This window comes from Stigmatopora nigra, chromosome 20, assembly GCF_051989575.1.
Source record: "Stigmatopora nigra isolate UIUO_SnigA chromosome 20, RoL_Snig_1.1, whole genome shotgun sequence".
In the NCBI taxonomy this organism is placed as follows: Eukaryota; Metazoa; Chordata; class Actinopteri; order Syngnathiformes; family Syngnathidae; genus Stigmatopora; species Stigmatopora nigra.
The window spans coordinates 5836395-5861404 of NC_135527.1; the positions used below are offsets into that span (position 1 = coordinate 5836395).

A 25010-nucleotide genomic window follows, 5' to 3' on the forward strand; every position below is an offset into this window, starting at 1 on the left:
GGGATGAAGGCTTTACATTACAGCTTGATGAAAGTCAAGACCTGTTCACGTTAAGCGCTGTCAAGGTCTCAATTAACCTCGCGCCGAGACCCTACATGAAGGAAACTAGCCATTTGAAATGGAGTTAGCCATAATAGCTTCTTTATTATTCATTTAATGTCTGATTGCTGTGCCTTTGGGAGGCGAGAAGTAAGGAAGGGAGAGGGAAATCATCTTCATTTTCAGTGGGGGAGAGGAATTAAACCAATGCTGGCTCACGTGTCCAATGATATGGATCGTAATTATTAGGGTAATATGTATAATAAAATAATTAAATGTACCGTATCTTCACGACTATAAGGTGCACAGCATTATAAGGCGCACCCTCAATGAATGACATTTTTTCCATATATAAGTCGCACTGTATTATAAGGCGCACTGTCTATTTTGGAGAAAATTTAAGACTTTTAAGTGCGCCTTATAGTCGAAAAATACGGTAATTGCTATTGACTTCCAGGTATGAAGGACTCACTACTTTACAGTCACCTGTAGAGCCAGCCATTGTTGATGTTTTGGATTTTTTTGTATAAAATCTTGCATTGGGGGAGGAGCTATATAATGGAAGATTTTGTAAACTAAGATTGCATCGACATATTTAACAGTATTGTTTCCGTTCTGGCGTTTGTGTTTTTTTTAATATCCGACAGGGGTGGTTTTTGGTTTTCTGTTTTTTCCATATATAAGGCGCACTGGATTATAAGGCGCACTGTCTATTTTGGAGAAAATGTAAGACTTTTAAGTGCGCCTTATAGTCGTGAAAATACGGTAGTGACAATGGTGAAAAAATGTGCGTCGGCCTCACAGTTCTACGGTTCTGGTTTCAAATCTAGGTAAATTCACCAAATTCACCAATCTGGAGTTTCCATATTCTACACGGGCCTGTGTGGGTTTTCTCTGGGTACTCTGGTTTCCTCCCAAATTCCAACAAAACATGCATTTTAGACTGATTGGACACTAAATTACCACTTAAGTAAGGTGTTCCAGCTCCATATTCCCTAAAATTGACTATATTCTGAATCAGGGTGCCCAACAGGATAGGCTCCAGCACCCCTGTGAGCCTAGCGAGGATAAACGGTTCAGAAAATTAGTGAATAACGACTATTAACCCTTTATATAACAATGGAGCAATATAATATACAGTAATCCTTCGAATATAGAGGACAATGGACACATATAGCCAAATGATTTTGACTAAAATTGATGTCCTTATAGCTGAAATATTTAATAAAAATACACTTTTTGAGAATTGTACTTGTATTAGCGGTATTTCTATAAAGGCACAAAAACATAATGGTAATTATAACATAATTTCTTTTAATTTTTTAATGATTTTTGCGTATTACGGACATTTTTGGTCTATTTTAACCACAATATTCGAGGGACTACTGTATTTTTTTTGTACATAGGTCAATTTTTTTGGTTATTTTAGTAGCAGGACCGGATTGGAATTTAATGAATTGTCATTTTCTGTTTATTTTTTAATGTTTTGGGCTTTTAAGGGTGAAAAAATGTTGTATAAATGTTTTAAATGCAGCAGTAGCAACAAAACAACATATTTTCCATTAAGATTACAAATCTTTTTCCATTTGCAAAGCTTGTATACAACAGAGGTCGCTACGACACCACCTGTGCACACGAGGACAAATTTCTGAAGAGCCACTTTCCTTTGAACGAGTAAAGTCAGTGCTAATAACCAAGTAATAATAACCTTTGCACGGTGACCAACAGCTTGATGTCGATTTTTTTTATAACATGTGACGTTCAACACAAATGGCGACTATAAAAAAAAAGGTACAAGAAGAAAGACATAAAATGCTTTTTTATCGAAGTCGGTCGGGGCTGCACTCCTGAAAGCTTTGGTCATAAAAGCACAACATGTGACCGCTACCCTTTGTCTTGATGTTATAACATTTCACTTTGTTTACCTGAGATTAAACCAGTGATTTACTATAATGGTGCCAATGGGAACCACTTCAACATGTCAGTCCGAGCAACTGGACATAAAGTACATGGCAGAAAGTGAAATTGCATGTTAGGTTGTATTTTAGATATGAAAGTATTTTTAGTAGTATAAGACTGGTTGGATTGTAAAATGATGTGGTAGAAGTGATGATGGTAGTAGTAATAGGAGATAGTGTCATATATCCATTAGATGAAGCTGTAGTAGTGGAAGTAGTAGAAGTGGTAGAAGTGGTAGAAGTGGTAGAAGTGGTAGAAGTGGTAGAAGTGGTAGAAGTGGTAGAAGTGGTAGAAGTGGTAGAAGTGGTAGAAGTGGTAGAAGTGGTAGAAGTGGTAGAAGTGGTAGAAGTGGTAGAAGTGGTAGAAGTGGTAGAAGTGGTAGAAGTGGTAGAAGTGGTAGAAGTGGTAGAAGTGGTAGAAGTGGTAGAAGTGGTAGAAGTGGTAGAAGTGGTAGAAGTGGTAGAAGTGGTAGAAGTGGTAGAAGTGGTAGAAGTGGTAGAAGTGGTAGAAGTGGTAGAAGTGGTAGAAGTGGTAGAAGTGGTAGAAGTGGTAGAAGTGGTAGAAGTGGTAGAAGTGGTAGAAGTGGTAGAAGTGGTAGAAGTGGTAGAAGTGGTAGAAGTGGTAGAAGTGGTAGAAGTGGTAGAAGTGGTAGAAGTGGTAGAAGTGGTAGAAGTGGTAGAAGTGGTAGAAGTGGTAGAAGTGGTAGAAGTGGTAGAAGTGGTAGAAGTGGTAGAAGTGGTAGAAGTGGTAGAAGTGGTAGAAGTGGTAGAAGTGGTAGAAGTGGTAGAAGTGGTAGAAGTGGTAGAAGTGGTAGAAGTGGTAGAAGTGGTAGAAGTGGTAGAAGTGGTAGAAGTGGTAGAAGTGGTAGAAGTGGTAGAAGTGGTAGAAGTGGTAGAAGTGGTAGAAGTGGTAGAAGTGGTAGAAGTGGTAGAAGTGGTAGAAGTGGTAGAAGTGGTAGAAGTGGTAGAAGTGGTAGAAGTGGTAGAAGTGGTAGAAGTGGTAGAAGTGGTAGAAGTGGTAGAAGTGGTGGAAGTGGTAGAAGTGGTAGAAGTGGTAGAAGTAGTAGAAGTAGTAGAAGTAGTAGAAGTAGTAGAAGTAGCAGTAGAAGTAGCAGTAGAAGTAGTAGAAGTAGTAGAAGTAGTAGAAGTAGTAGAAGTAGTAGAAGTAGTAGAAGTAGTAGAAGTAGTAGAAGTAGTAGAAGTAGTAGAAGTAGTAGAAGTAGTAGAAGTAGTAGAAGTAGTAGAAGTAGTAGAAGTAGTAGAAGTAGTAGAAGTAGTAGAAGTAGTAGAAGTAGTAGAAGTAGTAGAAGTAGTAGAAGTAGTAGAAGTAGTAGAAGTAGTAGAAGTAGTAGAAGTAGTAGAAGTAGTAGAAGTAGTAGAAGTAGTAGAAGTAGTAGAAGTAGTAGAAGTAGTAGAAGTAGTAGAAGTAGTAGAAGTAGTAGAAGTAGTAGAAGTAGTAGAAGTAGTAGAAGTAGTAGAAGTAGTAGAAGTAGTAGAAGTAGTAGAAGTAGTAGAAGTAGTAGAAGTAGTAGAAGTACTAGAAGTAGAAGTAGTAGCAGAAGTAGTAGAAATAGCAGTAGAAGTAGAAGTAGCAGTAGAAGTAGTAGCAGAAGTAGTAGAAATAGCAGTAGAAGTAGTAGTAAAATGAGTAGCAGAAGTAGTAGCAGAAGTAGTAGTAAAATGAGTAGCAGAAGTAGTAGCAGAAGTAGTAGTAAAATGAGTAGCAGAAGTAGTAGCAGAAGTAGTAGGAATAGCAGTAGAAGTAGTAGTAAAATGAGTAGCAGAAGTAGTAGCAGAAGTAGTAGCAGAAGTAGTAGGAATAGCAGTAGAAGTAGTAGTAAAATGAGTAGCAGAAGTAGTAGCGGTAGTATTATTAGCCTAAGTAGTAGCAGAAGTAGTAGAGGTAGTACTAGAAGCAATAGCATAGTAGTACCAGTAGTAATAGTTGGAGCAGTAGCAACAGTAGAAGTAGTAGTAGAAGTAGTAGCAACAGTAGCAATAGTAAAAGTAGGAGTAGAAGTAGTAGCAGCAGTAGCAATAGTAAAAGTAGTAGTAGAAGTAGTAGCAGCAGTAGCAATAGTAAAAGTAGTAGTAGAAGTAGTAGCAGCATTAGCAATAGTAAAAGTAGTAGTAGAAGTAGTAGCAGCAGTAGCAATAGTAAAAGTAGTAGTAGAAGTAGTAGCAGCAGTAGCAATAGTAAAAGTAGTAGTAGAAGTAGTAGCAGCAGTAGTAGTAGCAATGAAAGAAGTAGTAGTAGAAGTAGTAGCAGCAGTAGCAATAGTAAAAGTAGTAGTAGAAGTAGTAGCAGCAGTAGTAGTAGCAATAAAAGAAGTAGTAGTAGAAGTAGTAGCAGCAGTAGCAATAGTAAAAGTAGTAGTAGAAGTAGTAGCAGCAGTAGTAGTAGCAATAAAAGAAGTAGTAGTAAAAGTAATAGTCACAGTAGTAGTTTGTTTCTTGTTGGAATAGTAGTTGTAGTAGTAGTAGCCGCAGTTGTAGTAGCAATAAAAGAAGTAGTAGTAAAAGTAATAGTCACAGTAGTAGTTTGTTTCTTGTTGGAATAGTAGTTGTAGTAGTAGTAGCCGCAGTAGTAGTAGCAATAAAAGAAGTAGTAGTAAAAGTAATAGTCACTGTAGTAGTTTGTTTCTTGTTGGAATAGTAGTTGTAGTAGTAGTAGCCGCAGTAGTAGTAGCAGTTGGAACATACATTGGAGTAGTAGTAATTGTATTAGAAGTAGTAGGTGTAGTAGCAATAGTAGTAAAAGTAATAGTAGTAATAGCAGTAGTACTGGGTTGCATTATCCATCGACTAGATGAAACTGGAGTAGAAGTAGTAGTAATTGTTAAGAATTGTGTTCTGTTTGTGGATGTTTGTGGTTGTTTTTATGGGTATGTTTGTGAGTGTCTTTGTGGGTGTCTTTGTGTGTGTATACATCTCCATAGCTCCTGAAAAGTGAAATTACATGTAAAATAATGTTTTTTGGCGAACAAAACAGTTCATTTTCATCAAACACAACAAAGCCGGACCTGTTGAATCATGAAATTGCTTCGATAGGCCAAAAGATCTGAAAAAAAAATACGGCCATTCAAAGGAATTCAATAATGGGTAATAAAATAATGGACATCTATCAAACTGGAAAAAGGGTTATAAAGTCATTTCTGAAGCTTTGGGACTCCAGTGAACCACGGTGAGTGCCATTATCCACAGACTGGAGGAAAAATAATAATAATTGTGGAAAATTGGTGGGTTGCCAGACTCCAAAAAAAAAAAAAAAATGACCGTGAAAGAAGGTTACAAAGGATCAACATCTCCCAAAAAAAAACAACTCTAAGATGGAGCTATCTTTTGTAGATTCACATTTGATATTAAACATCAAATTAGGTCCGCCCAAGCAGTTTTCGGTAAATTATATTATACGGTGCAAGCAAATTATGGAAATATGGAGTCTATAGTTCACACCGTATACGCAAACAAAATTCATTTGACAGGTTTTTCAATGGCAGACATTTCCCGGATAAACAAAAGCCAATGCAGTGGGAATCTTAATGAAGCCCAATTTAAAATGAATAGAAAAATCCATAAATAAATAAGCAATGTGACAGCTTTTTAAAAAAAAAATGGAATTCAAAGTAAAATCTAACAAGAGACGATATTTCGACGTGGAAAAATAGAGCTTAAATGAATGTCCTTTGTTTTGGTGTCTAAATAATGACATAAATATTAAATATTTGGACAATAACAACAAAAGTAATGATATAAAAAGTAGTGAATGTGGAATAAACAATACTGCTATAACTTTGCTTTCAATTTATCATGTTTTTTTTGGACTATAAGTCGCACCAGGCAAAACAAAATACCCAATTAAAGGGAAAAAATACTTATAAAAATATATAAAATGAAGTCACATGCACTGGAATATAAGTTGATTTTTTTTACATTTTCTAGAAATTAATAGCAAACCACATATTAGAGAACAAAAATAAAATTTGCTTAAAAAAAGACAAAATTGCAACCTAATTAACCTTATTTTAACAAAAAAAATAATATTTAAATGAGTATAAGACGTAAGCTCAACCAAAATCCGAAAAAAAATGCGACTTATAGTCCATAAAATACACTTCATGTACTTCATTTAATTCAAATATTGTTTAAAATGACTCTATAATGTCTCAATTTTGCCTTTTTAAAGATTAGCTTTCATTTTTATCAATAAAATCAGCATTTCACTCAAACGCCAATCAATTTGTACTAGCAAATATTCATATTTTATACAAACAAAAGTACAACAAAGGGCTTACACGGTGTTGCCTGAGGCGTCATTTTATTGCTGTGGTTACGGTTGTGTTAAGGTTCAAACTCACACACACACATATACACACAACACACAGAACACACACACATATACACACACACACTATGCCACAATAACCAGCTGGTGCGATTGGACAAATGAGCTGTTAGTTGCTTACTCTCGGTGGCTATTGACAAGAGAAGCAGCAGTTGTGGCGCTACACTGTTTGTCTAATAACCAAGGCTACGTTTCAATTTCACATCTCGCTGAACAGCCTGCTTAGCCTCCCAAGATTGATATGACATCAGGGTCTGCTTTGTGTGTGTGTCTTTGTGTGTGTGTGTGTCTTTGTGTGTGTCGTTGAGCGTGTTGTTGTGCGTGTTGTTGTGCGTGTTGTTGTGCGTGTCTTTGTGGGTGTCGTTTAGCGTGTCTTTGTGCCTGTGTTTTTGTGCGTGTCTTTGTGTGTGTGTCTAGGTGTGTGTGTTTTTGTGGGTGTGTCTGTGTGGGTGTGTCTTTGTGGGTGTGTCTTTGTGGGTGTGTCTTTGTGGGTGTGTCGTTGTGCGTGTCGTTGTGGGTGATGTTGTGTCATTGTTTGTGTTTTTGAGTGTCTTTGTGCGTGCCGTTGTGGGTGTCGTTATGGGTGTCTTTATGGGTGTCGTTTAGTGTGTCTTTGTGTGTCGTTGTGCATGTCGTTGTGTGTGTCTTTGTCCCTGTTGTTGTGGGTGTCTTTGTGGGTGTCTTTGTGGGTGTCTTTGTGGGTGTCTTTGTGGGTGTCTTTGTGAGTGTCTTTGTGGGTGTCTTTGTGGGTGTCTTTGTTGGTGTCTTTGTGGGTGTCTTGGTGCCTGTTTTTGTGTGTGTCTTTGTGGGTTTTGTTGTGGGTGTCATAGGTGTTGTTGTGGGTGTCTTTGTGGGTGTCTTTGTGGGTGTCATTGTGGGTGTCTTTGTGCGTGTCTTTGTGGGTGTCTTTGTGGGTGTCTTTGTGGGTGTCTTGGTGCCTGTTTTTGTGTGTGTCTTTGTGGGTGTTGTTGTGGGTGTCATATGTGTTGTTGTGTGTGTCTTTGTGGGTGTCTTTCTGCGTGTCTTTGTGTGAGTCTTTGTGGGTGTCTTTGTGAGTGTCTTTGTGGGTGTCTTTGTGGGTGACGTTGTGGGTGTCTTTGCGGGTGTCTTTGTGGGTGTCTTTGTGGGTGTCTTTGTGGGCGTTGTTGTGTGTGTCTTTGTGCGCATTGGATGTGATGGAAGAAGGAAAGACGTTGAAAAAAATCATTAGACAACTTTTGTGGTCCACAAATGATGCACCAGGGGACCAGACCTAGCCCCAAGCCCACTATTTTGACACTCTAATCCTCATCCAAGACTCGCTCCACATTCATCCAGAAACCATCTGCCTGGCCTAAATGATTTCAAACAATCCCTCTCGAATAATTACTGACAGAATTTGAAACAAATCAAATTCTAGGTCAGAGCACTAAATATTTTAATTTGTCGTGATTGAAACAAAGCAGCAGTTAACTTTTAGCCTCTCTGGCATCTCGAAGGGCGTGTGAAGGCGGGGGAAAAAGTGTAGGAGGGGTGACGGAGGGAGTGAGAAAGAAGGAGGAGACAATGTCACTATTTCAGATCGTTCCTGCAACAAGGGAGGAGGAAAGAAGAGAGGAAACTGTTAACCTTCTATCACTCCTCGCTCACTCTGATCCAAACATGGCGTTTCAGAATTCCCTCAAGAAGGATTCCTATCCCCTGCTATGAATATTTGAGAAAGGAGGGTGTCTTCCGTGTGTGAAAAAAAGGCACCATTTGATCCGAAGCATCCAAGACAAGGACAATTAAAGGCTTATTGAAATGAACATTGAGTGCTCACCGTTTTGCTTTGAGCTCCCTTTTTCAATTATTGCTCTCTCGTAAGACTCGTGCTCAGAAAAAAAGAAAAAAATTAAAGACAAAATACCTAAAGCGGATGTCCAAACTTCTCTATATAAAATTTTATATATATATATATATATATATATATATATCTATCTATATATATATATATATATATATATATATATATATATATATATATATATATATATATATATATATATATATATATATATATATATATATATATATATATATATATATATATATATATATATATATATATATATATATATATATATATATATATATATATAAATATATATATATATACATATATTTGTATGTATATGTATATATATTTGTAGGTACATATACATATATTTGTATGTATATGTATATATATTTGTATGTATATATGTATTTGTATGTATATGTCCATATATTTGTATGTATATGTATATATATATTTGTATGTATATGTACATATATTTGTATGTATATCTATATATATTTAAATGTATTTGTATATATACTTGTATGTGTATGTATATATATTTCTATGTATATGTTCATATATCTATTTCTATGTATAGGTTTTTATATCTATTTGTATATATATATGTATATATATTTCTATGTATGTGTATATATTTGTATATAAATGCATACTGTCACACCTCTACTTACAAATTTGATTGGTTCCAAGACTTTTTTTGAAACATAAACATTTCGTAAGTGGAGGTGTACTTTATATGTTAATTCTCAAATTTGTTCCTCGGTCCTCACACAACTACAAACTAGACCCATTAAATTTGGTCAAAGTGTCCCAATTTAGTATGAAAGATGTGAGAAAACCACAAAAATAAGAGAAAATTAGAAGGAAATGATTTATTTATGTCTTAAAATAAATAAATCTTCCCTGCACTGCTGTAATCCCCAAGTTTGTCCACCAGGTAATGTAAAAAGCCCATTGTACCAGGGCCGAAAGCCGTCTACATTGTAGTACATTTTAGAATTTTACGTGTGCCCTATATACGTGTGTGTGAAAATAAGTGCCACATTGCATCTGTAATTTTTAGCATAAGGGTTAGGGTTCAAAAAAAATGATCGCATTTATAGCGTCCCGCAAGGCTCAAAGTTCGCAAGGGTGACGCTACCTTTTCTCGGCAGCCCACTCCCCCCCCCCCCCCCCCCACCCCCGTCACGGCTCATTCTTTCCCTCCCACAGCAGCTGCGTGAAGAACTGGCCTGGGATGCCAAGTGGCATTTGATTAGTCGCTTTCTGGCAGCCAGCGTAATTGACAGGACAAGTCCTCTCTTTCCTCTTGTGGACGTCCCTCGTCAATGTCTCTCTTTCTTTTCTTCATCAACTCGGCGTGATGGGATGCATCCTCATCATTGGCTGGTGAATTCACGCCGACTATCCCTCACGTTCGAGCCACAATGATTCCTATCCGCCCACCCATTCCATGCTTAAGGACAAAAGCACACATTCCTTCTCGCATTTATGTCCTTGGGTGTCCTGATTTTACCTCTTTAACAAGAACGTTTTTATCTTGGGATATGTTTGGACCGGTGAAATTGGCACACTCAAACGGTTTCTGATTTGATTTCTTTGGGCGGAATGGAATGGAATTGGGTGATTTTTTTTACTATGAATAGGCGTATAAATCAGAAAATTGAGTGTATATTATATATATATAAATATATATATATATATATATATATATATATATATATATATATATATATATATATATATATATATATATATATATATATATATATATATATATATATATATATATATATCTACACAAATATATATACATATACATACATATACATACAAATATATATACATATACATACATATACATACAAATATATATACATATACATACAAATATATATACATATACATACAAATATATATACATATACATACAAATATATATACATATACATACAAATATATGTACATATACATACAAATATATGTACATATACATACAAATATATGTACATATACATACATATACATACAAATATATGTACATATACATACAAATATATGTACATATACATACAAATATACATACAAATATACATACAAATATATATATATATACATATACATACATACACGTATACATACAAATATATATGTACATATACATACATATACATACAAATATATATATATATATATACATATACATACATACACGTATACATACAAATATATATGTACATATACATACATATACATACAAATATATATACATATAAATATATGTACATATACATACATATACATACAAATATATATACATATAAATATATGTACATATACATACATATACATACAAATATATATACATATACTTAGAAATATATATACATATACATACAAATATATACACATATACACAATTAAAACTTAAACTTCTCTGCACAATTCTAGGTAACACAATGCCGACTACACTTGAAAAAATGTTGTTTCCCAGGGTCATTCTTCATGTTGGTGAATGACTTTCATGTGTGGCGCACATCTTGTAACGAGCTTGACTGACACGTGACAACAGCGGTTTTGACAGCGCAAAGACGCGGGGAAGTGACCCGGGGAGACACGATGAGCACTCCTCTTTTGTAGTCATCATTCAACCACCAATTCACTGCATTTGCAACCTTGTGTGCGCAAAACTCAGATTTGCAGCGACGGGAAGTCACGTTTGCCTGCAGGGTGCGCACAATGCCACTCGCATTCGTCGTGTGTGCCGTTGTGCGTCTCGTTGTGTGGCGTTGCGCGTGTCTTAGAGCGTGTGGAGCGTGTCTGAGAGTGTGGATTTGTGGGTGTATTTATGGGTTTCTTAGTGGGTGTCTTTGAGTGTGGATTTGTGGGTGTATTTGTGGGTGTATTTGTGGGTGTCTTTGAGTGTGGATTTGTGGGTGTATTTGTGGGTGTATTTGTGGGTGTATTTGTGGGTGTCTTTGTGGGTGTCTTTGTGGGTGTATTTGTGGGTGTATTTGTGGGTGTATTTGTGGGTGTATTTGTGGGTGTCTTTGTGGGTGTCTTTGTGGGTGTCTTTCTGGGTGTCTTTCTGGGTGTCTTTGAGTGTGTCTTTGAATGTGTCTTTGAGTGTGTCTTTGAGTGTGTCTTTGAGTGTGTCTTTGAGTGTGTCTTTGAGTGTGTCTTTGGGTGTGTCTTTGAGTGTGTCTTTGAGTGTGTCTTTGAGTGTGTCTTTGAGTGTGTCTTTGAGTGTGTCTTTGGGTGTGTCTTGGGGTGTGTCTTTGGGCGTGTCTTTGAGCGTGCCTTTCAGCGTGTTGTGCGTGTCTTTGGGTGTGTCTAGACGTGTCTCTGGGTGTGTCTCTGAGCTTGTGTCTTAGCGTGTGTCTTAGCGTGTGTCTTAGCGTGTGTCTCTAAGCGTGTGTCTCTAAGCGTGTGTCTCTAAGCGTGTGTCTCTAAGCGTGTGTCTCTAAGCGTGTGTCTCTAAGCGTGTGTCTCTAAGTGTGTGTCTCTAAGCGTGTGTCTCTAAGTGTGTGTCTCTGAGCATCTTTGGGTGTGTCTTTGGGCGTGTCTTTGAGTGTGTCTTTGAGTGTGTCTTTGAGTGTGTCTTTGAGTGTGTCTTTGAGTGTGTCTTTGAGTTTGTCTTTGAGTGTGTCTTTGAGTGTGTCTTTGAGTGTGTCTTTGAGTGTGTCTTTGAGTGTGTCTTTGAGTGTGTCTTTGAGTGTGTCTTTGGGTGTGTCTTTGATTGTGTCTTTGATTGTGTCTTTAATTGTGTCTTCGGGTGTGTCTACGGGTGTGTTTTGGGGTGTGTTTTGGGGTGTGTTTTGGGGTGTGTTTTGGGGTGTGTTTTGGGGTGTGTTTTGGGGTGTGTCTTTGGGCGTGTCTTTGATTGTGTATTTGATTGTGTCTTTGGTGTGTTTTGGGGTGTGTCTTTGGGTGTGTCTAGACGTGTCTATGGGCGTGTCTCTGAGCGTGTGTCTTAGTGTGTGTCTCTAAGCGTGTGTCTCTGAGCATCTTTGGGCGTGTCTCTGAGCGTTTCTTTGAGCGTGTCTTTGTGCCTCTCTTTGTACTCAGACATTCATCCTATTTTTATTTGAATGAACCGTACCGTCAATTGGAGCCAATGAATAACCAGGACATCTTAAAATACACAAAAATCAAGATGAAGTAAACCATACATTCCCAAAAATCAGCAAAATCCAACAAATAAAACACAAACTAGCCCATGTCCAATCATTTTGGGACATTTAGCACCATCATGGTGGCCAAAAAGTTAACTTTTTCAGCCAAAATAAACCAATACGATATCTCATTGGCATAAATTTGCCCACCAACCCACCTGAGTTTGACACCCTTGACCCAACCAAACAGCTGCAGCGGCCATTTCCATTTTTTAGAGCAACTCATTCCAACACATGTTGAAAGCATTCCCCAGTAAAAGCAAATATAAAATGAATAATGCAGTAGTTCAAGCCTTCACCACAAGTAACACGTCAACTCCACCTGAAACAAGCCAGGCAATCAAAAGCACAACATGACCTCCTTGACCGGAGAAGTACTCCAAGCTATTCTACTCCTGGAAAACCACTGTGAGCATTTTTCAAAGTATAAACCCGCCTTACGTTTTCGTTGTCATCGGTGACACCCAAAATAGAAATCAATGTGTCTGGCATGGCGTTCCATTACAGGCGCAATCGATAACTAATGTCGCACTCATTTTTTCTCATTTGACGAGCATCGGGTTCCGCCATGTGTAGCTTCCATTCTCAGTGGCAAAATGGCGTTCCACAGGGATCCTAAAGAAGAACCTTTACACTTCCAAATTTGTATTTTCCTGAATTATATTGCGCCGTAAACGACTCTATTCTCCATTTCTGACCCTAAAAACCGATATACTTCGAGATAAAAGCTCAATTCCCTCCAGAACCGAGCTCGTATGACAATTTACTCATATCTCAAATGAACGTTTCTCATAGAAATGAACTAAAAACAAATTAATTCGTTCCAACCCTCTAAAAAAACACCCTAAATGGGATATTGGATTAGAAAATCATTTTTATTTGTTCTAATTTGCCATCTATTAACAAAATAACGATTAACTAGTGTACATGTGTCAAAGTGGTGGCCCGGGGGCCAAATGTGGCCCGCCACATCATTTTGTGGGGCCCGGGAAAGTAAATCATGAGTGTCGACTTTCTGTTTTAGGATCAAATTCAAATTAAGATTATAGATGTATATTTTGTTTCCTGATTTTCTACTTTTTAAATCAATAATTGCAACAAAATTTCCTAAATATGGGGTGTATAAATTCAATCCAATCCAATGCAATTTTTTATCCATTTTTTCTTTTGGCGTTTTAAGGTCAAAAAGCATTTTGTAATATCTAAAAACAAATATAAAAAATACTTTTCGATTTTGCACTTTAATATTGAATATATATATCTATATATATATATATATATATATATATATATATATATATATATATATATATATATATATATAAATATATTTTATATATATATATATATATATATATATATATATATATATATATATATATATATATATATATATATATATATATATATATATATATATATATATATATATATATATATATATATATATATATATATATATATATATATATATATATATATATATATATATATATATATATATATATATATATATATATATATATATATATATATATATATATATATATATATATATATATATATATATATATATATATATATATATATATATTAAATTGTTTGCATTTAAAATGAAAAACAATTGATTCGATGTTTATCCCTACTAAGAAACAAAAGTTCAAATAAATAATCTATAAAAAAACCTGAAAATTCCTGGATTTTGATCCAGTTCTTATAATCCAATTAAAAAAATCTTGAACTTGAACTAGTGGTTTAATAGTACTAATATGTGTTTAATAGTACTAAAATTAGACGGAAATACTTTTTGCACGGCAACGTGCTCGTAACATAACACAAACAAATTTAAATTAACTTGTATTATAATGCAGACACACTCAAAAATAAATTTAATCTAACCTTACACTAAACTTAATTGTAATTTTCTTTCAAATTTTGATACCTTTCTTCTCCCAGATTGACTGACTCTATTGGCCCCGCCTCCACCCTGACTTTCAGATGCAACCTATCAAGGCTCGTTTGCTTTTGTCTTCCCTTCAAAATACTCCGAAAATGATGCACAAAAATGTCCTCACAATAGGATAACGCACGACCACTTGCCAACAAGAAGTACTATATACTCCTCTCGTATTAGCAAACAAGCTCCGCCATTCACACTAACATATCTCAAGATAAATACTTGCCCGAAACATTACTCATATCTCAAATCCCTCCTATATCGAGCTACCACCGTAACCTCTAATCCGATAAAGTCACCGTTCCTAATTCTGAAATTGTCACATGATCTTCCATCATAATAAAGCTCCCCTGCAGGAATACCCATAAACGCACCATACGTACTTCGAAGCTCGGACGTACGCTCAAATCCCGACAAAGAAATAAACCAAATCATCCACACATATAAATGGGTAAAAATGTATGAGGGCACCTCTTCAAAACCACTACAATCATAAACCTCCACCCTATAATAATCCTCCGCTGCTTCAATATTTATAGGCCACCGCACACAATCTCCCACTTCTCTTTTATTATTTGTCAGCAGAGATGATTCAGCCTCCGGAGGGCAGCCACGCACACATGCACGTAATCGCCCAAAAAAACAAAAAACAAAATGACAGTGGCGCAGCTCATCATTGCTTATTACACTCGCTGCATCTCTATCACCTGCCGCCGGTCAACAAACTAAGTATGTTTGATGAAAGGTACGCAGGTCTGGCAAGTGTGTACTTTTCGTACTTGAATTTAAGGAAAGGGTGAAAGAACTAGCTTAAAAAACAATTAACACTTTGATAAATTACAGTATTTTCACGACTATAAGGCGCACCGCATTATAAGGCGCACCCTGAATGAATGACATTTTCCATATATAAGGCGCACTGTATTATAAGGCGCACCCTCAATGAATGACATTTTTCCATATATAAGGTGCACTGTATTATAAGGCACACTGTATTATAAGGCGCACTGTATTATAAGGCGCACTGTATTATAAGGCGCACTGTATTATAAGACGCACTGTATTATAAGGCGCACTGTATTATAAGGCGCACTGTATTATAAGGCGCACTGTATTATTAGGCGCACTGTATTATAAGACGCACTGTATTATAAGGCGCACTGTATTATAAGACGCACTGTATTGTAAGGCGCACTGTATTATAAGGTGCACTGTATTATAAGGCGCACTGCATTATAAGGCGCACTGTCTATTTTGGAGAAAATAAAACTTTTAAGTGTGCCTTATAGTTGTGAAAATATGGTAATTGCCATTGACTTCCAGGTATGAAGCACTCACTCACTACACAGTCACCTCTATAGCCAGCCATTGTTGATATTTTGGATTTTTTTGGATAAAATCTTGCAGTGGGGGAGGAGCTATATGATGGAAGATTTTGTAAACTAAGATGGCATCTGCATATTTAACAGTATTGTTTCAGTTCAGGTGTTTGTGTTTTTTTTAATTATCTGACAGTGGTGGTTTTTGGTTTTCTGTTTTTTCCATATATAAGGCACACTGGATTATAAGGCGCACTATCTATTTTGGAGAAAATTTAAGACTTTTAAGTGCGCCTTATAGTCGTGAACCATTTTAGATATTATGTTTAGATACTTTTTTTAAAAAATGGATTAAAAGAACTGAATTTAAAGCCCTGAATATTCCGTTTTTTATAGATCGAAAACAATGTTTATTTTATCTTTTTTAAAACATATTTTTAGATATTACAAAATGATTTTTGAACTAAAAACACCAAAAAAATGAATACAAAAAATCACAGTTATGGATTTAAAAGGAGTAAAAATCTGAAAATATAATACACATCTACACCTTTCATTTTAATTTGATCCTAAAACAGAAAATAAGCCCTCACGATTAACTTCCCCAGGCCACAAAAAACGATGTGGCGGGCCACATTTGGCCCCTGACCCGCCACTTTGACACCACTACTCTATATCCCCCCCAAAAAATACAAACTCTTTTTGCATTTGATAAAAAAAAAACACCAATAACACAAATTATGCTAAATAAAAACCACTACAATTCTTATTTAACCTTAATATCCCTTCCTCCAACCACCACTAAAAGAATCGAAACTTCTTGAACATTTTAACCCAAAAATGAAATAATCCTAATCCCAAAATTCCCATCCATATACAACAAGGACAAACTGACTCACTATGAACTTTATGACACACCCATGACGCTCCAGAATTGAACCCTGACTCAGATTGGCAGTATTTATTTGGGGGACACTTCACAATCCCTTTGCCCTCTCCTTGTACCGGGCCATGTACTCGTCACCCCCGCGGGCCACGTATCAGTTCACTGTTTATTCTGAGCCACCAAGGGAAGGGGGTGCAATGTCACTTCAGTTGACATCCATTAGGTCGCCATCACTCATAAATCTAGACCCCCGTGCGCACATTTTAGCAATCGCCACATAATTACATTTCAAAGGTGCAGCTGACGTTGACCTCCAGGTGGATCTTGCGACCATAAATAACAGAGAAGGTAAATCTCCTTGGTGGATTTTTATTTTTTTTATTTTACATATGCTAGTTCAAGACCCGGACTTGTAATTGTAGGCAGGTTCCAAATTTGATGTAATAATGTTAATGTAAGGTCTTCCCAGGGCAGATTTGCTAAAATAGACTTTTTTAAAGGCTCAGAAGGTGTGTACTTGAGTTACAGTGTTTTCTTGTGTATTAGACGCGTCTGCGTATAAGCCGTAACTTTAAAATTGCCGTAATATCGTTGATTTTTACAATTTCTGTTGTATAAGACCCTACTGATTCACAGTTTTCAACTCCATGTTCATGGATTTAATAGGAGTATAAATTCAGACTTTTTGTCTAATACTGTATTTCTCGCATATAAGCCATACCCTTAAAATTGCCTTAAAATAATTGCATTTTATGATTTTTCTTGTATATATAATTTTGAGAGCTGGTTTCAACAGTACTTAGATATTAAAAAGTACTTAGATATTAAACAGTACTTAGATATTGAATAGTACTCAGATATTAAACAGTACTTAGATATTAAACAGCACTTAGATATTAAACAGTACTTAGATATTAAACAGTACTTAGATATTAAACAGTACTTGGATATTATACAGTACTTAGATATTAACCTCTCTCTCATCAATCAACGGTAGATATAAGATATTAAACTCTTGTGAATATAATTTTGAGAGCTGGTTTCAACAGTACTTAGATATTAAATAGTACTTAGATATTTACTTCTCTCTCATGAATCAACAGTAGATATTGAGATATTAAACTCTTGTGAATATAATTTTGAGAGCTGGTTTTAACAGTACTTGGATATTAAACAGTACTTCGATATTAAACAGTACTTCGATATTAAACAGTACTTAGATATTAAACAGTACTTAGATATTAAACAGTACTTAGATATTAATCAGTACTTAGATATTTAACATTACTTAGATATTAATCAGTACTTAGATATTAAACAGTACTTAGATATTAAACAGTACACAGATATTAAACAGTACTTAGATATTAAACAGCACTTAGATATTAAACTGTACTTAGATATCAAACAGCACTTAGATATTATACAGTACTTAGATATTAAACAGTACTTATATATTAAACAGTACTTAGATATTAAACAGTACTTAGATATTAAACAGTAAACAGTACTCAGATATTAAACTGTACTCAGATATTAAACCGTTCTTAGATATTAAACAGTACTTAGATATTAAACAGTACTTAGATATTAAACAGTACTTAGATATTAAAACGTACTCAGATATTAAACAGTACTTAGATATTAAACAGTACTCAGATAATAAACCGTACTTAGATATTAAACAATACTTAGATATTAAACAGTACTCAGATATTAAACCGTATTAAGATATTAAACAATACTTAGATATTAAACAGTACTCAGATATTAAACCGTACTTAGATATTAAACAGTACTTAGATATTAAACCGTACTTAGATATTAAACAGTACTTAGATATTAAACAGTACTTAAATATTAAACAGTACTTCGATATTAAACAATACTTAGATATTAAACCGTACTTAGATATTAAACCGTACTTAGATTTTAACCTCTTTTTCTTATGAATCAACAGTAGATATTTAGATATTAAAATCTTTTTGAGAGCTGTTTTCAACAGTATTTACTCTCTGTCACCATTTGACTGGCGACCAAACGTCCGGCGACCAAACGTCCGGTGACCAAACGTCCAGCCAGGGTATAAACTGCCTCCTGATCCACAATTTTCACCTCCATATTCATGGTTTTAATAGCGAGTACAAATGTGTTACTTTAATGGGAAAATCTTACAAAACAATCATCACACCTGGTATTATTTTAGATCTTTTCATCTCTACCTTTAAATCCATCTTGGAATTGTTCAAACTTAACAGAAAAGTATACAACTGTGCTTCAAATTTAATTCAGAACTCAATCTGTTCACCTTTCAGACCACCCCATCCACCCCCCAAAAAATGGAGGCGAAATCGATGGCAGCTGGTATTCATGGGCTATTGAGTGAAAACGGGATAAAGACTCTCTAATTGAGGACATGTTGTTTACCAGAGGCCATAACGATGAGTAGCAAAAAAACAACCCACCATTTTTTCCACCAGTAGCAAAATAAACTCACAAGACCTCTCGCCAAACTGTTTTTTTCCACCGAATAATTTCCAAAACCAACACAACTGTTTTTAACGAGTGAGTCAATACCTTCTAAACAAAAAAAATCCATTTATACATAAAAAAAAAACAACGCTAACAGGCAGATGTTCCACATTTCACCAAAACGAACAAAACTTCAAAAAACAACGAAAAATCTGAAAAGTTTTCTCTCCGTTTAGCAAGCGGAACATTGGCACCTGCGGCGGAACTGGCTTCGTCACCCCCAAACATCAAACGTGAGCTGATGCCATGCGTTGGGCATGGGTAACCCGTCGCCATGGCGATTGGCTAGATGGTTGCTAATACCACCGCCAAGGATAACGTACGGTAGAGACAAAAACAAACCAGGGTAGAACGCCTCTTTCGGTAAGAGGTTTTGGGGCGGGGCTATTCCTCAAAATAAGTGGAACTCGGTGTGGGGTAGACATGCCAACTGGCTTAATAATTATTTGTTCATGTCAAGCCAGGTGGGTAAACTGGTTTTACAAGTTTGTTTGCACCATGAATTGTAAGATAGCTAACTAGCTAGCCTTCCAATTATTTGTTCGCCTGACAAAATATAACATAGTAAGGCTAACAGGTTTTGCAATTGTTTCTGTGTATTTTGGAATATGGCCATATAACGCGTAATATAAGATAGGCTGCAAAAGTTTGTGTGAGCTATAAAAATATTGTGTTTTCATACAAATTAAACCTGCTAATGTCTAACTATATTGGCCTAAAGTTTTGTTTACATAAACTATGTCCCATATCACTGTCTTAGAAATATTACCCTGTGTTCCTATATAAAGACTGACCTAGTGTTCATTCAGAGAGAATTGCGAGAATGACAGACTGAGTAGTTCACAGCTGTAGGAGCATTCTCCAACCATCCTGCAATATCTACCGTATTTTCACGACTATAAGGCGCACTTAAAAGTCTTAAATTTTCTCCAAAATAGACAGGGCGCCTCACAATCCAATGCGCCTTATATATGGAAAAAATTAAAATGGGCCATTCATTGAGGGTGTGCCTTATAATGCGATGCGCCTTATAATGTGGTGCTCCTCATATATGGAAAATACGGTATTTAGCTTCTACAGTCAAGTTTGAAATAGAATAACTCTGGAAAACAACAAAATCTGTACTGACACTAATAAATGCAAAAAAATATATTGAATAAACAATAGTACTTCAACCAATAGTGGCCTCCACGCAGAATAAAAACAAACAATCCTTTAAAAAGTACTGTATTTTCACGACTATAAGGCGCACTTAAGTCTTAGATTCTTCTCCAAAATAGACAGGGCGCCATCCTTATATATGGAAAAAAATAAAATATGCCATTCATTGAGGGTGCACCTTATAATGAGATGCGCCTTATAATGTGGTGCACCTTATATATGGAAAATACAGTATTTAGCTTCTACAGTCAAGTTTGAAATAGAATAACTCTGGAAAACAACAAAATCTGTACTGACACTAATAAATGCAAAAAAATATATTGAATAAACAATAGTACTTCAACCAATAGTGGCCTCCACGCAGAATAAAAACAAAAAATCCTAAAAAAAACATACTTTATTTTCACGACTATAAGTCTTAGATTTTTCTCCAAAAGAGGCAGGGCGCCTTATAATCCAGTGTGCCTTATATATGGAACAAATTAAAATGTGCCATTCATTGAGGGTGCGCCTTATATATGGGTAAAATGCCTTTCATTGAGGGTGCGCCTTATAATCCAGTGCACCTTCTAGTCGTGAAAATACAATATTTCCTATTTAAATTGATCTCACTCATTCTTAACCTACTCCTGAAGTAGTATTTTCAGACCTATCACTCGGAATTTCCAGACAACAACATATCTAAGACAAAAATCCAGATTGCGTCCTAAAGACCAGCGCCAGAAACAAAAACAAACTATTGATTTATCACCATCCACGCTGCCACCAAAACCAGATTGCGACCATCAATTATGTATACACCATTCAAACACCATTGCACATTTTTAATTGCCATCCAGCTGATCTCCATGGCAACAAAGGCTTCAAGCGTCACTTTAGAGTTCCCGTTCCACTGTACAATCGGTTTTTCTTCTCCCTTCCCTTCGTTCTAATTTCCCTCATTAACTCCAAATCAGATATTGAAAAAAGTAAGTAATGCCCTCATTCATTTTTAATAATACTCATCTGAGGGTGCCGTTATTCCAAATAATCTTCGCTTCACTTTTCCTTAGCTGAACCTTTCGAGTGTATCGCCAAGTGGGATTGAGTTCGGATATCAAGGCCACTGCGTCACAAAGTTAGCTAGCAACAAATACAAGTTGTGAAATGATCAGTGGGATGCGCTGTTCCGAATAAAACCACCCGTTATTCAGACAACCCGACCTTGAAGGCTGAGCAGGTGACAGATTATACATATCGCAATGTTAATCATCGGGGGAACCGATACGACCTTGGCCCTGCTCGCCAGTGCCTGCTGTACCATATTTTCTCACATATAAGCCGCCCTACGTATAAGCTGTACCCTTAAATTTGCCTTAAAATTGTTGAATTTTGCCATTTTTCGCATATAAGTCGCCTGTTGATTCACAATTTTCACTTCCATATTCATGGCTTCAATAGGGAGTACAATTATGTTATTTTGAAGGGAAAATCTTTAAAAAAAAATCATATTTCCGAGATACTGTATAAATGAAAAGGCCAAAAATCAACAGAAAGTGACCAACAAACATGAGTTGGCCTGGAAATTCTTTCAAAATCAATGTGAAATCAGATCTACCATATTTTCTCACATATAAGCCGGCCTACGTATAAGCCGTACCCTTAAATTTGACTTAAAATCGTTGAATTTTGCAATTATTCGCATATAAGTCGCATGCTGATTCATAATTCTCACTTCCATATTCATGGTTTTAATAGGGAGTAAAATTATGTTCATTTGAAGGGAAAATCTTGGAAAAAAATAATACTTCTGAGATACTCGCATATACGCCACCCCACATATAAGCCGTACCCTTAAATTTGCCTTAAAATCGTTGAATTTTGCAATTATTCGCATATAAGTCGCATGCTGATTCACAATTTTCACTTCCATATTCATGGTTTTAATAGGGAGTAAAATTATGTTAATTTGAAGAGAACATCTTTGAAAAAAATAATATTTCCGAGATACTGTAAAAATGAAAAGGCCAAAAATCAACAGAAAGTGACCAACAAACAGGAGTTGGCCTGGCAATTCTTTCAAAATCAATGTGAAATCAGATCTACCATATTTTCTCACATATAAGCGGGCCTACGTATAAGCCGTACCCTTAAATTTGACTTAACATAGTTTAATTTTGCAATTATTCGCATATAAGTCGCATGCTGATTCATAATTTTCACTTCCATTTCTTGGCTTTAATAGGAAGTAAAATTATGTTATTTTGAAGGGAAAATCTTGGAAAAAAATAATACTTCTGAGATACTCGCATATACGCCACCCCACATATAAGCCATACCCTTAAAATTGCCTTAAAATCGTTGATTTTTCCAATTTCTCTCGTATAAGCCACCTCCTGATTCACAATTTTTACATCCATATATTCATAGTTTTAATAGGGAGTACAAATTCGGACTTTTTGTCTAATACCATATTTTCTCACATATAAGCGACCCCATGTATAAGCTGTACTCTTAAAATTGACTTAAAATCGTTGATTTTCCAATTTTTCTCGCATATAAGTCGCCTGCTGATTCACAATTTTCACCAACATATTCATGGTTTTAATAGGGAGTAAAATTATGTTATTTTGAAGGGCCAATCTTTTTAAAAAAATCATATTTCCGAGATACTGTATAAATGAAAAGGCCAAAAATCAACAGAAAGTGACCAACAAACAGGAGTTGGCCCAAAATTTCTTTCTAAATCAATAGGGAATGATCTAAAAATTTACAAAAAATGAGATATGCCCTATTTTCTCGCATATAAGCCGCCCCTACGTATAAACCATACCCTTAAAATTTCCTTTAAAATCGCTGATTTCTACCATTTCTCTCGCATTAGCCGCCCCACAGATTTGCAATTTTCACCTCCATATTCATAGTTTTAATAGGGAGTAAAAATTTGGACTTTTTGTCTAATACCATATTTTCTCACTGCCCCACGTATAAGCCACACCCTTAAAATTGCCTTAAAACCGTTGAATTTCCCAATTTCTCTCATATAAGCCGCCTCCTGATTCACAATTTTTACCTCCAAAATTGATGGTTTTAATAGGAAGAAAAACTGTCTTACTTTGAAGGAAAAATCTTAAGAAAAATCATATTTCTGAGATACCGTTTGGAATGAAAAGCTCATTATTCGGGTTAATATCATAAACAATTAATTCATCTAGAAATAATTGTTTTCTTACTGCAAAACTGAAAACAACCAACAAATAGTAAATGTCAATTTACCAACATCTACTGGTGAAAAACAGTACACTAAATCTTGTGCGAATATAAGCCGTACCCTTGATTCCATCATAATTTTTTTGAGTTACAAATACGGCTAATATGCGAGAAAATACGCAACTTCAGGATTAAACAAGTTAACAACCATGTTCCCGTTTCCATGGACACCAATAACCTCGAAGAACTGGCACCAAGAATGTTCCCTATTGATGCTTAGGAACACACTTATATTATGAAATCAATGTTCACCAAGAATGTAAAGAACTTTAGTTCTCAAGTACTACAGGTTTTCTAGCCTATCTTATAAAATTGCCACCGCATTTTCCACAGAGGTTACCCACTTGAGATTCGTTCTTGCTTTCCACTTGAACTCTGTTTGACATCCGTCAGAAGACCCGCGTTCATAGCGCCGCTGGAACGCCGCTCGCGTCGCTGTTGATTGGCTCGACAAGTCGATAAAAGCACGGCTGGGGCCTCAGCCTCTTATCAGCCTCCCTGCAGCCTTCACCCTTCGCCAACAGTCAATACTTGGAATCCATAAGCGAGATGAGGTGTCAAGACTCCCCCTGTAGCGCCATTAGCGCTAGTTTTGGAGTACAGTGTTCCCTCGGTTATCGCGGTTAATGGGGACCGGGACCCCCTGCAATAAGTGCGTTTCCGCAAAGTAGGCGTGCCCCTTCAAAAATACTTAAAGAAACGTGTAACACGTGCAAAAAAAGCACCACCAAGCAAAAATATCATAGTAGTACTGATGGAGGATCTTCTGCAGTTTTTTTGCACGTAAGAAACATCGTTATTGGGAGTTGTGAACATTGTTTTTTTTGGGCGGTGAAGATGCGCCATGACATCATCAATGCGATTCCTGAACTCTCACCATGTTATTGACCATTTCTTTGGCCTTTTTTGATGCAATTACTAATTCTTATTGAATATTTTGTTTCTACCTCTTGTAAAATGATGTAATTTATAATTTTAATTTAATATCTTTACATTTTGTATTTATTTTTTCCTGAATAAAATATGCAAAGCTCTAAGTCCGCGATAGCTGAAGCGCGAAGTAGCGAGGGAACACTGTAGTCGTATTGTTGGGTCTTAGCACTTTTTTGGGATGCAACTTGGCACGTAGGAATGATTAGAAGCAGCTGATCTACACCGTGAAGTGTTACCTAGGAGGCGGAGCTTTGAGATAGTTGACCGGTGTGTTTCGATATGTCTGCACATTTTGCGAAAATTTCTTTTAGCCACCCAGATTGACAGATATGGCTTTCTATCGCACAGGTTAGAAGGCATCCTTGATGGGAGAGGATAACCATCCATCACTCCGCCCCCTCCTTGCTATCCATTTCTTGACAAATTGCGTACACAAGAAATGTGGTCTTGGACTTTTCAGCCATTTTTTTTGTACAAAGATTCTTTGTACTGTCACTTAATTACTTTGTTTTTGTTTTCATGGCCTTAGAGCTAGCTATTTTTCAATGGAAGGCTAATGATTACCGTATGTTTTTTGCCATTTAGTTATCATGTAAGGTCTTGTTTTTGCTGACCAAAGGCCAATGTGACTTAG

General features: G+C 35.9%; 1 protein-coding gene across 9 annotated transcripts in view; it reads right to left on the bottom strand.

Moving 5' to 3' along the window:
* nrxn2b (neurexin 2b) overlaps positions 1-25010 on the bottom strand; it is a 369603-nt gene that overhangs the window by 208104 nt on the left and 136489 nt on the right. The window lies entirely within an intron of this gene.